This window comes from Glycine max, chromosome 8, assembly GCF_000004515.6.
Source record: "Glycine max cultivar Williams 82 chromosome 8, Glycine_max_v4.0, whole genome shotgun sequence".
Lineage (NCBI taxonomy): Eukaryota > Viridiplantae > Streptophyta > Magnoliopsida > Fabales > Fabaceae > Glycine > Glycine max.
The window spans coordinates 35,746,783-35,761,237 of NC_038244.2; the positions used below are offsets into that span (position 1 = coordinate 35,746,783).

The following is a 14,455-nucleotide window of genomic DNA, read 5'->3' on the forward strand; positions in this document are numbered from 1 at the left end:
GATGCATTTGCTGATTTGCATAAAGAGTCAATTAAACTTGCAAAGTTAGTTTCATCTTCAAAGAAAACAATTTCAAATTTAGAAAATGAAATTTTAAAATCAAACAAAGAATTAGATCATCTTAGAAATGAAGTCTCAATTTCTAAACCAAATGAAAAAGTTCATATCTCTACTATTTCTAACAAGAAAATGTCAAATTCTTGTAGTTGTTGTGAAAAGTATGAAAAAGAAATCAAAGAGTTGAAAAACTCACTTGCAAAATTTTCTTATAGTAAAAATAATTTAGATGTCATATTAGGAAAACAAAGACATGTCTCTAATAAGGCTGGACTAGGATATAAATATGAAAAACAACAAAAATTTCATAAAAACTTCTCTACTTCCACACAAAACTATAATTCTAGTTCTATCACATGTTTTTACTGTGGAAGAAAAGGGCATGGCACATCTACATGCTATTTTAGAAGAAATTGTAACAATATTAAAATGATTTGGGTCCCAAAAGGATCCTTTATTCATACTAACACACAAGGACCCAATAAAGTTTGGGTACCTAAGTTACAACCTTGATTTTGTAGGAACCCTTGAGGAAAAAGTGGTACATAGATAGCGGATGCTCAAAACATATGACGGGAGACAAATCAAAATTCATACATATCTCTCCCAAGAAAAGCGGACATGTAACTTATGGTGACAACAACAAAGGTAGAATTCTTGGAGTTGGAAAAATAGGTACAAATGTTTCAACCTCCATTGAAAATGTTCTACTTGTTGAAGGTCTTAAACATAGTCTGCTTAGTGTGAGTCAATTATGTGACAAAGGCTATCTGGTATCATTTGATTCTCAAAAGTGTGTCATTGAACATAAACATGATATGAATATAAAGCATATAGGGTTTAGAGTCAACAATGTTTACATGATAGACTTAAGTCAAAAACTAGATAATAATCAATGTTTTCTTAGTAAAGATGATGATCCATGGTTGTGGCATAAACGGATAGCACATATAAACATGGAACACTTAAATAGATTAATATCAAAAGATTTAGTTGTTGGTTTGCCAAAACTAAGATTTGAAAAACATAGGCTATGTGATGCATGCCAAAAGGGAAAACAAACTAGAGTTTCTTTCAAATCTAAAAACATTGTTTCAACTACTCAACCCTTACAATTACATCATATGGATTTATTTGGTCCTTCCAGAATCATGAGTTTTGGAGGAAGTTACTATGCTCTTGTTATAGTTGATGATTGTTCTAGATACACATGGACTCTTTTTATCACTAATAAGAATGATGCATTTCAAGCATTTAGAAAACTTGCAAAAATCATTCAAAATAAGAAAAATCTAAAGATTATATCTATTAGGAGTGATCATGGGGGTGAGTTTGAAAATAAAGAATTTGAATTATTTTGTGATAAGCATGGGATTGAGCATAACTTTTCTGCACCAAGAACCCCTCAACAAAATGGTGTTGTTGAAAGGAAAAATAGATCTTTGGAAGAGATTGCTAGAACTTTATTAAATGATACTCCTCTTCCAAAATACTTTTGGGCTGAAGCCATTAACACTGCATGCTACATTTTAAATAGGGCTTTAATAAGACCCATTTTAAAGAAAACTCCATATGAATTGTTCAATGGCAGAAAACCAAACATCTCACATCTTCATATCTTTGGTTGTAAATTTTTTGTATTGAATAATGGAAAAGATAACTTAGGAAAATTTGATGCTAAGTCAGATGAAGGTATTTTCCTTGGATATTCTCTGCATAGTAAAGCTTATAGAATATATAATAAAAGAACAATGACAATTGAAGAGTCTATACATGTTTCCTTTGATGAGTCTAATGCCATTCTTCCAAGGAAGGATTTTTTAGATGATATTTCAGATTCCTTAGAAGATACACATATTCATGGAAATGACTCTAAAGAAAAAGATGAAGGAAGCAATGAGGATTCTCAAGATAATGGGGCTAGAGGAAATAATGAACTTCCAAGAGAATGGAAAGCCTCAAGAGATCATCCCCTCGACAACATTATTAGTGATATATCAAAAGGGATAACAACTAGACATTCTCTTAAAGATTTATGCAATAATATGGCTTTTGTATCTATGATTGAACCTAAAAATATAAAAGAAGCCATAGTAGATGATAACTGGATAATTGCCATGCAAGAAGAACTGAATCAATTTGAAAGAAATAATGTGTGGAAACTAGTAGAAAAACCTGAAAATTATCCTGTCATAGGAACAAAATGGGTTTTTAGAAATAAATTAGATGAACATGGCATAATTATTAGAAATAAGGCTAGGTTAGTAGCAAAAGGGTATAATCAAGAAGAGGGATTAGACTATGAAGAAACATATGCTCCAGTTGCAAGATTAGAAGCCATTAGAATGCTCTTAGCATATGCATCCATAATGAATTTTAAACTCTATCAAATGGATGTTAAAAGTGCTTTTCTAAATGGTTTAATTCAAGAAAAAGTATATGTTGAACAACCCCCAAGCTTTGAAATCCCGGATAAACCAAATCATGTTTATAAATTGCAAAAGGCTCTTTATGGTTTGAAACAAGCCCCTAGGGCGTGGTATGAACGCTTAAGCAATTTTCTTCTAGAAAAAAAATTCTCTAGAGGTAAAGTGGATATCACATTGTTCATAAAGAGAAAGCATAATGATATTTTGTTGGTTCAAATATATGTTGATGATATAATTTTTGGATCCACTAATGATTCATTGTGCAAGGAGTTTTCCCTTGATATGAAAAGTGAATTTGAAATGTCAATGATGGGAGAACTAAAGTACTTCCTGGGATTACAAATCAAGCAAACTCAAGAAGGTATATTCATCAATCAAGCCAAGTACTGCAAGGAATTGATCAAAAGATTTGGGATGGAAAGTGCAAAACACATGGCTACACCGATGAGCACTAGCTGTTACTTAGATAAAGATGAATCTGGTCAATCTATAGACATGAAACAATATCAAGGTATGATCAGATCTCTTCTCTATTTATCTGCTAGTAGACCTGATATTATGTTTAGTGTATGCATGTGTGTTAGGTTTCAATCCAACCCCAAACAATCACATTTGAGTGCAGTTAAGAGAATCATGAGATATCTATTAGGTACAATAAATTTAGGATTATGGTATCCTAAGAACTCAACATGTAACTTAATAGGATATTCTGATTCTGACTTTGTCGGATCTAAAACTGATAGAAAAAGCACAAGTGGAACTTGTCAATTCATTGGATCCGCTCTTGTCTCATGGCATAGTAAGAAACAAAACAGTGTTGCTTTATCCACTGCTGAAGCGGAATATATTTCTGCCAGCAGTTGTTGTGCACAGATTTTATGGATGAAGCAACAATTATCTGACTATGGCATCCTTCTTAATTGTATACCAATTAGGTGTGATAATACTAGTGCCATAAATCTATCCAAAAACCCTGTTCAACACTCTAGAACCAAACATATAGAAATTAGGCACCATTTTCTTAGAGATCATGTCCTAAAGGGAGATTGTATATTAGAGTTTGTTGATACAAAGAATCAGCTTGCTGATATCTTTAAAAACCTCTCCCAAAAGAAATATTCTTTTCGATAAGAAGAGAATTACGCCTTTTAGACCTTAGTGATTTGGATAGGTAATTTTTTTTTTATGAATGATTGATTGTGTTTTTTTTTATTGAGTATGACGCTTGTGTTGTTTAATTTAATTTACTTTTTGTTATTATAATTAATTATTAAGATAGTATAAGTTTTTAGACTTAGAAATAAGTTTTTCTTTTAGGAAAAGGCTATTTTTTTGTTCTGGTAATCGATTACATGAATACTGTAATCGATTACACTAGAACAGATGGCCTGTAATCAATTACAGTATTCATGTAATCGATTACCAGTAGGCTGCCTCCTCCTGTAATCGATTACCATTACTTGTAATCGATTACCACGCGTCCTGCTCTATAAATATCACATTTTCCAGAAATCCCTGCGCATCCCCTTTTCTCTTGCGACGTTCCTCCATTCCCAAACCTCCAAACCTTCGTATCTCACTCATTTCTTCATCAAATCAACTCCCGTAAATTGAAATCTTCTTCTTTTTCATTTTTCTTTTGATTTCACCGATTGAAATCTGCAAAAACTCCTTCAAATGGCAGAATTGTCAAAGAAACAAAAGGGTTCTTCCGCCTCCGCTTCGGCTTCAAGAGCTCATCGTTCCGGAGCCACTAGCGCATCCACAACACCAATTCCACCCTCATTGTCCTCTTTCCCATTGTTTTCTTCGAAGAATAGCAGAAACATTACTTAAATCTTTTCTCATCTCGTTCCATTATCGACCCTAAGTTTATTGATATGGAATTCTTTTCTGATGAAACCTTTGATTGCATTCAAGCCTTTCAGAACTTAGGTCTTATACCTTTTATGTCATTACAATTGCCTATTTATCCTGAATTGGTTAAAGCTTTTTATTGTAATCTTGAAATTCAGGACAACACTCTGATTTCTGAGGTTTTTGGGATAAAAATGGTCATTGACCAGTCCCTTTTCCATGACTTAACCAAATTAACTAGTGACGGTGTACCATTTGAAGGTACACTGAATGACGACTGGAAATTTGATTTCTCTACACATGATGTCCGCCAGTTGGTTTGCACCAACAATGTGGATATGACCGGACGTCTTCTTGCCGGGTCATTGGCTTTTGAAAGCCGCATCCTTCACTATTTAATTGTGCGTATTCTGCTTCCACGGTCTTCCAACCTTGCCCAGGTTTTTGAGGAAGATCTAATTATCATGTGGGCCTTTCATACAGGGTGTCAACTTGACTGGGCATACTTAGTCAGATATCGCATGCATAAGGCATTGCGATTAAATGCTCCACTACCATATCCACAGCTTGTTACTCTCTTTCTTCGTCATTTTGGAATTCCTCTTGATTCTGAATCTTATATTCCAATCAAGAGATCCTTTTTAATTGGTGCTGCTGTGATTGCTTCTTTTGGTTACCGCAAAGAGCATGATGGCTCTTGGGTCAAAAAGGGCGCTCAACCCGCTGATGAAGAAGGCAACCTACCAGTTGAAGATAATTCCACTCTTCTTCGAAGGCTTATGGACAAGTTTGATGGACTTCAGACTTTTGTAGGTGACAAGTTTGATGCCATGGAACTGCAAGTCGACATGCGGTTCGATGCCATGGAATCAAGGATCACCAAAGTTGAAGAAGATGTCTCCTTCATCCGTACTTGCTTTGATCCACCACCACCGCCTCCATCGTCATCTTAGCTTAAGTATTATGACTAAGTATTATTAGTAATTAAGTATTATTAGTACTTTGGTTTATCGCCGTGTATTTGGCTTTTTATTGCTTAGTTATCGTAATCGTGCATTTATATTATATTTCTTGACTTTGATTTGGTTGGTTATGACAATGTATGGATTTATTTTGGTTTATTGTTTGGCTCTGTTTGGATATTGATTATGTTGCTTAGTTCTTTTTTATGTTGCCGAAGGGGGAGATAACTTGAGAGAACTTGGGTTAGAAATCAATTATCAATTAGAAATTTATCATTAAGTAAAGTTAGGCATACATGCCAAAAGATAGGGGGAGTAAGGGTTGTGTGAACGTGCTATTATCTTGTATATAGTTTGTCTTGATTTCAGGGATTGTCATCATCAAAAAGGGGGAGATTGTAGACAAAGGATCAAGCTGAATGTTTTGATGATGCCAAAGTTTTCACATGCGTCTCAAAGCTTTATTCAAGACAAAGGAATTAAAGATATTCAAGATGGATAATCAAGACAGTCTCTAGAGTCTTAGAAAGGGTATATTAAATAGGAAGAGAATTCCAATTGAAGTAGCAAAAGGTTTGGCCAAGAATTTTAAGTTAAAAATTAGTTTTTTAACAAATTTACTCTCTGGTAATCGATTACCAGAGGATATAATCGATTACAAGTGGCCAAAACTGATTTACAACAGCTATTACAAATTCCTTGGCCAAATTACTTGTGATTCAATAAGAAATTATTTGAGTGCTCAAATTGTTCAATCAATCTCTTTAAAGAGAGATTTCTTCTTTTCTTCTTCTTCATTCTGAAAAGGGATTAAGAGACCGAGGGTCTCTTGTTGTGAAAGAATTCTAAACACAAAGGAAGGGTTGTCCTTGTGTGTTTAGAACTTGTAAAAGGAATTTACAAGATAGTGGAACTCTCAAGCGGGTTGCTTGGGGACTGGACGTAGGCACAAGGGTGTGGCTGAACCAGTATAAATCTGAGTTTGCAATTTCTCTTCCCTTAAACTCCTTTATTTATTATTGTTTTATATTCATATTCAAATTGTTCTATTTGAATCAATATTTAAGAAATTCATTATTAAGGGAATTTATAACTTGAATAGAAAGTGAAATAGAATTTTAATTGGGGAAATAAGTTGTAATATCTTAATTCAACCCCCCCCCCCCTTCTTAAGATATCTGAGGCCACTTGTCCAACAGGTCTTTGCTAATAAAGCTTGGAAGGTGTTTTCCAATGTTTGGTGTTAATCGGATTGATTTCTTTTTCAGACACTAAACCTTCTTCAGATGCCTGTTGTGAATTTTTGTGACTATCTTTGTTGATGGCATTAATTAGCTTGGAGGTGTGTCTAGTCCTTATCTTGGATGATTCCTTCGAGGGTTGAGGGGTTTCGGGAATGGTCTTAAGTAAACTATTAATCTTACTTAATAATTCACTGTTGCTATCACCTATCTCTTCTGTAGGGGATTTTTGTTTCCTAAGTTCCCTGAATTTCTATTTTTCTTTTTCGCTAACCTTAAAAGGTTTGAAGAAAGGTTTTTCTATTGGAACATGTGATGTTGACAACTCGTGGTCCTTAGGCATAATAAAGATCTTTTCTTTACTAATAGATTAATAGATTCCCCTGACACCTGAAGGTATTTGTTGGTGTAATTAGCCTGTTCCATTAGGCTTTTAATATCCGTTGGGGTTATTTCTTTGTTGACATCCTTTATTTTAAAAGGTGTGGCCATGACAGGTTTGTCACTTCTGTCCTTGACCTTTGGCAGTTGGTACTGAGTTGTGGGAGGTAATGCCGATTGGATTAACTCACCATCTTTGATTTGCCAATTGGTAATGGCATTGGTTGTTGGGCCACCTATTATTTCATGTTGCTAAGGGTAGTCTATGTTTTCTTTGGCGGTATATGCACGAAACCAGTCAAAGAAAAGAATATTGATCTTAACCCTTTCGACAAATTTATAAAACTTCTCTTGGATTTGTTGCCTTTTTGCTTCCTTAAAATGCTGAAAAAACCATCTTCACTGAGGTTCATTCTCTGAGGAATCAAAGTCTTTTCTAAGGTTTTCCTTATCAATGTTAAATTCATCAGATAACGTCATAAGGTTCATGGATAGAAGAGTATGTTGGAGATTGAATTGACTTTTGGTCTTCTACAGGTTCTTGATTATATGTGGTTCTAGGTATGCTAGAAGTCGTATCTAATCCTTAGAGGTTTATACTAGAAAACTGATTGTGACTCAGATGTAGATAATCTTACTGGAATGGATCAGGTCCTAACTGAGAAATACCTTCTTGCCAATTCATACTCAGATTGTCTTGAGGCTTCTATTCAGGATGAGAAAGAGTTTCTCCTATTGAAGGTTATCTTTACCTTACCAGGTTTATCCTGTTTGATTTGCTTTATGGAAGGGGCAGGTCTAGGATTGAAGGTGTAGCCTTATCCATGACCCATTTTTTAGGAAAAGTTACCTCATCCCATTTTATAGTTCTAGGGAGAGAAACATTAGCCTTTGTCATATCAGTGATAAACAAAGTCGTTCCTACTTTCCCATCCGTAGATTAATATATATATATATATATATATATATATATATATATATATATATATATATATATATATATATATATATATACGAACCACATCTGGTCACAACACCCACCACATATTAGACAAATTCTATATCCCCCCAATTGATACATGTCCTAGTCCACCAATATAACCGCATGCTAATGAAAGTAGTATTTAAAATTAAAAGTAGGTCCCTATTCTCACCGCACTAACTACCCTCATGCTAATACTTCAATCGTCCTCCAATAATATGTTTTAGCACTTATTCTCACAAACCATGTACCTGTGAAACCTTCCTTCAAATTTTTAGTGTATAAAAGAATAATTAATTTAAATTTAAGAATTTATACAAATTATTTGAATTCTTTATCATTATCAAAATAATTATATAAAATTCAGTTGACCTTATGAAAATATTTTATACTTTTATAATTTATTTTAGGCTTAAATAAAATTTTGGTCCCTATAAAATAGGAGTTTTAATTTTTTTAACTACGTGATGCATTGGATGTCAACGATAGTCCTAGGAGGTTTTAAGGATAATTGGAAAATGGTAATTATTTACTTCAAAACTAATTTCATTTGTTATAGTTGTAATTATTTACACTAATTAAGTTATGTTTTATTATATCATGCAGTATTTTACCGTGACAAGAGCATTAGAACCAGAGAGAATAAAGACAATTCGCATTTAGTGGGCAAAATGTTTTCTAAACTTAAAAATGAAACACTAGGTGTTTAAGGAATTTTACAATTGTAGAGTTATGTTTAACTTAGGTTATAGATGATTTTATATACTAACATTATTGTTTCATTATTTGATAGTAATTATTCAATAATAATTTGAGTATAATATAATTTACTGCCTGGACTTCCTGGATTAGTTCTATTTTCAATTTGCAGGTTTAATTTGGGTAATATTAACAAAATAGACAAAATATTAAAAAAAATGCAAAAACAACATCGGTTTTTGTCAAAACCGATGTAAAAACAACATCGATTTTGACAAAAACTGATATTATAATGCAAAAACGATTTTGATTTTTGACAAAACCAATGTTGAAATGTGAAAACATCGGTTTTCACCAAAACCGATGTTGTAAGATGCATTACAACATTGGTTTTGTAAAAAATTGATATTGTTTTGCATTTTAAAATATTTTTTGTATATTTTTTTGTAAAAACCGATGTTGTATAGTGGATTTCAATATTAGTTTTTAAAAACTGATGTTAACGTTGATACTTTTAATGTCGGTGGATTCAACATCAGTTCAAAACCGATGTTGAATGTTCAAAATAACCGATGTTAAATGTCATTTTTCTAGTAGTTAGATTAAAGTTTTATTGTATACACAACATATTCAACACTTCAACTTTAAAAAATTTCTAGTCTCAAGCCATGGCTGCAACCTTGTGCAATTCATCTAGTTCTTATTTTGTTATTCTCTGCTTTCCTTTCCCTTACCTCAATTTATCCACTTTCCTTTAAACCTTGTTTTGGGTTGGACTAAGACAACAAATACTACACAAGATATTGCTTTAAGGTTGGGTTGGCCAACTACACCAAAAGGGTTCTACTTTGGAGCCCATGCACATTACAACTATCTGACTTCACCACTAAATTCTCCTTCACCACCAACACTCTAGCCAATAGTCTATTCTTCGCTGACACAATAACCTTCTTCCTTGCTCCTATTGGGTTTAAAATCTCTTCATATTCATTAAGTGTTGGCTTTCTCGGCCTATTCAACATCACAACCGTTGTCTCACCCAATAATGATATTGTTCCAGTGGGGTTTGATTCAAATGTGAATGCTCACTGGTATCACCACTATCAGCCAATATTGGAGCACTTGGACATCAACAACTATTCAACTATTTTTGTGGTGTATATCAGTTGGAATGCTACCCTATACAATTGAGACACTCTTGATGTACGGATTAAGCACCCAAAGAGTCAAACAACGCATTGGAATTATGGAGGGACCACTTTTGACCATCAAGAGAACCCTAACCTTTCTTATGTAGTTGATTTGACGGTCTTGCCTATAAGGGTAGTTATAATTGTTTTTTTTTATTGCTACAGTGAAATAGAATCTCTCAAAACATGGGATTCAGGTGGAAGCGAAAGAAATCAACAATCTTTAGTGAAGATAATACTAACTGTTGTGGGGGGCATTTTGATTCTAGAACTTGTAATCGCCACAACTAGTGTAATAGTATGGAGGAGGTGGAACAAAACAATAATCAAACCACACTTGAGATCTTATAATAATTCTTTGATTAATGATGTGGAGATTGGAAGGGGAGCAGCAGCAACACCAAGAATGTTCTCTTACAAAGAACTTGTTGTGGCTACCAACAACTTCTCCATGGAAAACAAGTTGGGTGACAGAGGGTTTGGTGCTATTTACAAAGGCCTCATTGTAGACTCAGATTTGGAAATTCCTGTGAAGGAGATATCAAGGAGTTCAAGGCAAGGCAAGAAAGAGTATGCAACTGAGATAAACATCCTTAACCAGCATAGACATTGAAACCTTTTGAAGCTCCTAGGTTGGTGCCCAACGATAAGTGAGTTTCTTCTTGTATATGAGCACATGCCAAATGGAAGCCTTAGTAATCATTTGTTTGGAAACAACAAAAATTTTAGTAGTAATAGTCAAAGTTTGAATGAAAGGTACAAAATAGCATTAGGGTTGGATCATTATTGCTCTATCGTCATGAAGAATGTGAAAATTGTGTGGTGCATCGTGACCTAAAATCAAGCAATATGATGCTAGATTCCAATTCCAATGCCAAGCTTGGTGACTTTGGGATGACAAAGCTAATAGACCATGATGTGGGGTCCCAAAGCATAGGGTTGGTTGGAAAATTGGGCTACATGTCCCCAGAATACGTTGCCACATGTAGGGCTAGCAAGGAGCATGATGTTTATAGCTTTGGGGTGGTTGCATTAGAATTTGCCACAGGAAAAAAAAGCATTGCATGTAGGGATGTGGTGTACACACCTTGGTAGAAATTTGAGATTCTCAATGAGACAAGTTGTTCAAGGGCTTTGTTTTGAGGCTAGCTTGCCAAAACTCATCCCTCCAAAAATTATGCCTCAATGTTTGTCAGAAAATGTTCCTACAGTAGATGTAATAATATGCGGAGGAGTGTGTTTGACAAATAGTACAAGCCTTCGTGTTGGTTGCTAATATTCAATTTTTTGGATGCTTAAATATATTTTTCGTTTCTGTAATTTAATGTTTTTTTGTATTTTTTTCATTTTAGTCCTTATAAACTATATTTGTTTTATTTTTTGTCCTTAAAGTACTATCTAAAGCATTTTAAGAACGAAAAACAAAACAAACATATTTTGTAAGGATTGATTTTTTTATAAGAACAAAAATGAAAAAAAAATGTTAAATTATAGGAAATGGAATGTTGTGAATATCTTTAACATTTTTGAATATTTTCTTCAAACTATCTATCTATTGTTGAGTGCTTGAGAGCAGTCTAGCTAGACAGAGTATTTTGTCTGCATAAAAAAAAGATACTATAATTAGAGGATATATCAACCTATATATGTTGATATACTAAATTAGTTAATTGCTTTGTTATTTCATGTGTCATTTTTAATTATTTATTTAGCAAGTAATTTTATTATGAATTTAATTAAAATATATCATGGTCTATTTTTTGTCAAGTGTCATTGAATCGTAAACAAAAAAGTTATTAAAGTATTTTTTAATTAATTGACCATTCAAGAAGATTGTTTATACTTACAAATATACAAATTAAATTATTTTTCCCCCTTTCTTCATACACGTACTTGCACATGTACAAACTCGCATCTCCCATGCCACCACCATTACATGAAAAGCAGGACAGTCCTGACATTCTATGCACGGGCTCAAGACAGAATAATAATTAGGGACCCTTATATATAAATATTAAAATATAAATATACATAGCATAAAATATAAATACATAATTTTATTAAAATGAAATATTTTATTACATTAAATAAATGACATAATTATAATAAATATAAAAAGATATATAATATTTTTTATTCAATTTATTCATATCTATCATTTGATTTACACTTCCAAAATATTATTCATACACAAACACTAATATAAAAGACTCCCCTATAAAAAAAGAAGCAAATGTACACAAAATATATATAAGGGTGTAGACATTGATTAATTGATGTTTATTCTTGAAGTTTTTTTTTCTTGCAGCAAAAGGAGTAGAGGTTGAATTTTATCTTTTTTGAGCCAAGATGTTGAATTTTTTTATGTAATAATGGAGAATTAGATTATGGGCATTCCCAGACCCTAATTTCATTCGGGTATGATGTTTTCATTATCCACTTGTGATGTTTTGATCATTACTAACTAAATTATGGTGTTTGACACCGATTGCAACGCAAGGTTGAGGGATCACTCAAATTGATGTTTGATTGTCGGATCCGGGAACAAAAACAACAAGGAAAAGGGCAAAATGACCATTTTCTGGAAATTTTTGGACCCTAGCTCGCCCAGGCTAGCATTTGGCTCGCCTGGGCCATGAAATTCCTTAAACCTTAAGTAACTAGCTTGCCTGGACGAGCTTCCCCTGTCCCAAATGGCCTTTTCCTATAAATAGCCATGCTAGGGGAGGGGTTGAAGGGTTCAGAAAGTTCAGAGAATAAGAAAAATGAAGGGAGAGGAAGGAAAAAGAAGAAAAGCGAAGTCGAGGCATGTTCAAATCGCAACCGAGGATCATTCCCTACATTGCTTCTCTTGCTAGCCTTGTACCCTGTGCAATAGCCGATTAGTTCTTCTTCCTTTTCTTTTCTTTTCTTAAGAGTTGAATGTAATTCATGTACCTTTATGGGTCCTCTCTGATATTATGTATGTATTCATCTTCTCCCCTTTATCGCTGATAATTTCATTTCATTTGTAAGGTTTAATTCTAGCCGACCACCAGTGTTGTGGAATCGTTTTGTTTTCTTTTGTGAGACTAGAGACTAATAAACAAAAAAAAATAAAGGAAATCAATTCACAACCAAACTTTTTTTTTTTATCAAATATCACTTAAGATCATTTCAAGGTCCAATGCCTTAATGATTCTCTCCGCGTTTCAAAATTTAAAATGTGGTTTCAAGGTCCCACGCCTTAACAACTCTTTGTTCGGGATTTAAATAAATCTTTCAAAAACATAAAATCAATTTAACACTTAAACATTCAAACATAAAGAACTATGTAGGTCTGATTTCCTCATTGCACCTGGGGATACGTAGGAGCAAGGGCAACACTCTCGTTGACTCGGAAAAAAAAATAATAAAATAATGTAATAAAAGAAATTCACCGTTCTTGGGAAAATAAATAATTTTAAAGTCATGTTGTGCACACTTGATTAAAGGCTATCGTCCTTTGTGATGGGCGCGTGGGGTGCTAATACCTTCCCCATGCGTTAACAACTCTCGAACCCTTATTTTCAAAATTCACAGACCTTTTTTTTTTCTAACGTTTTCCCTTAAATAAACGTTGGTGGCGACTTCTGCTCGTTTTATTTTTAAGAAGATGCCTCTTTTATTTTCCTTCGCCATCCCGTCGTGAGGTAGGTTGCGACAGACAGAGACTCCATTGTGGACTTGTTAGAGAGTTAAGCCATTCAATTAGTGTGTAATTTTATCGTGACTTTTTCTTTATTTATGTTCCTTTTTCTCTTTTATCCTTTGTTTTGTTAATATTTTTATATAACCTTTGCCATGTTATTGTCTCTTGGTGTGCATCTGTCTATCTATTACTTTCATAATTAGAAATAATTTGTGTCGTTGAATCCTGGGGTAGACGACATGCGACGTACTTGTTGCATCTACCTGGGAATTGTATGTTTGCTTGGCAAGTAGGGTGGGGTAATTCTTAGATTGCTCTATGCATACATGACACCTATACTTTTGCACACACATTGAGATATTAGGCCCTATACCCGGGTCTGTGTAAGCCATAGGGAGTGGAGGTCGATTTGTGGTCATGCTGGGTCTCCGACTCGCTTGATAGCAGTGAAGCCTCATCTAGAGTTTTCCTCTTTTGGTGAGGCATTGTTGCTGGTAGTCCTTACCGTCACAATGCTATTACCTAAGAAGATGATATCTCTAGAAGCTGGTAAAGTTACATAAAACCACTCTTGGGAGTTGTCACTAGATAGTAAACTTTTTGATCTTTTCCATTAGGTTCCTGAATTAAGGACACAGAACAAACTCACCATGTTTTGTTTCCTTGATCAAATCATGTATATCTTCATAACATCATAATGGACATATTATTCCTGTATTTACCATTTATCATATTCACGCATTGCATTTTGCATAAATCATTACATTGTCATACACGCTCGTTTAACATGTTTTTTTGTGCTGCCAATCACATACCTTCTGTTGTCATTAGTCGCATGTTATGTTCACTCATGCATACTCCTTCCATATAGTTGCTCATGCCTTGCGTTCTTTTCTTCGTCGTCAAAGTTACAATGAAGCGTGAAAGTCTACACCACATTCTTAGTTGCATGTGTTGGGTACCACGGTAATAACTATGTTGGGTTTA

The 14,455-nt window shown here is 33.9% G+C and overlaps 1 pseudogene; it reads left to right on the forward strand.

Annotated features, from left to right (window-relative positions):
* The first annotated feature begins 7,569 nt into the window (after nucleotides 1-7,569).
* LOC102669728 (L-type lectin-domain containing receptor kinase IX.1-like) lies at nucleotides 7,570-10,893 on the forward strand (annotated as a pseudogene).
* Nucleotides 10,894-14,455: the final 3,562 nt, after the last annotated feature.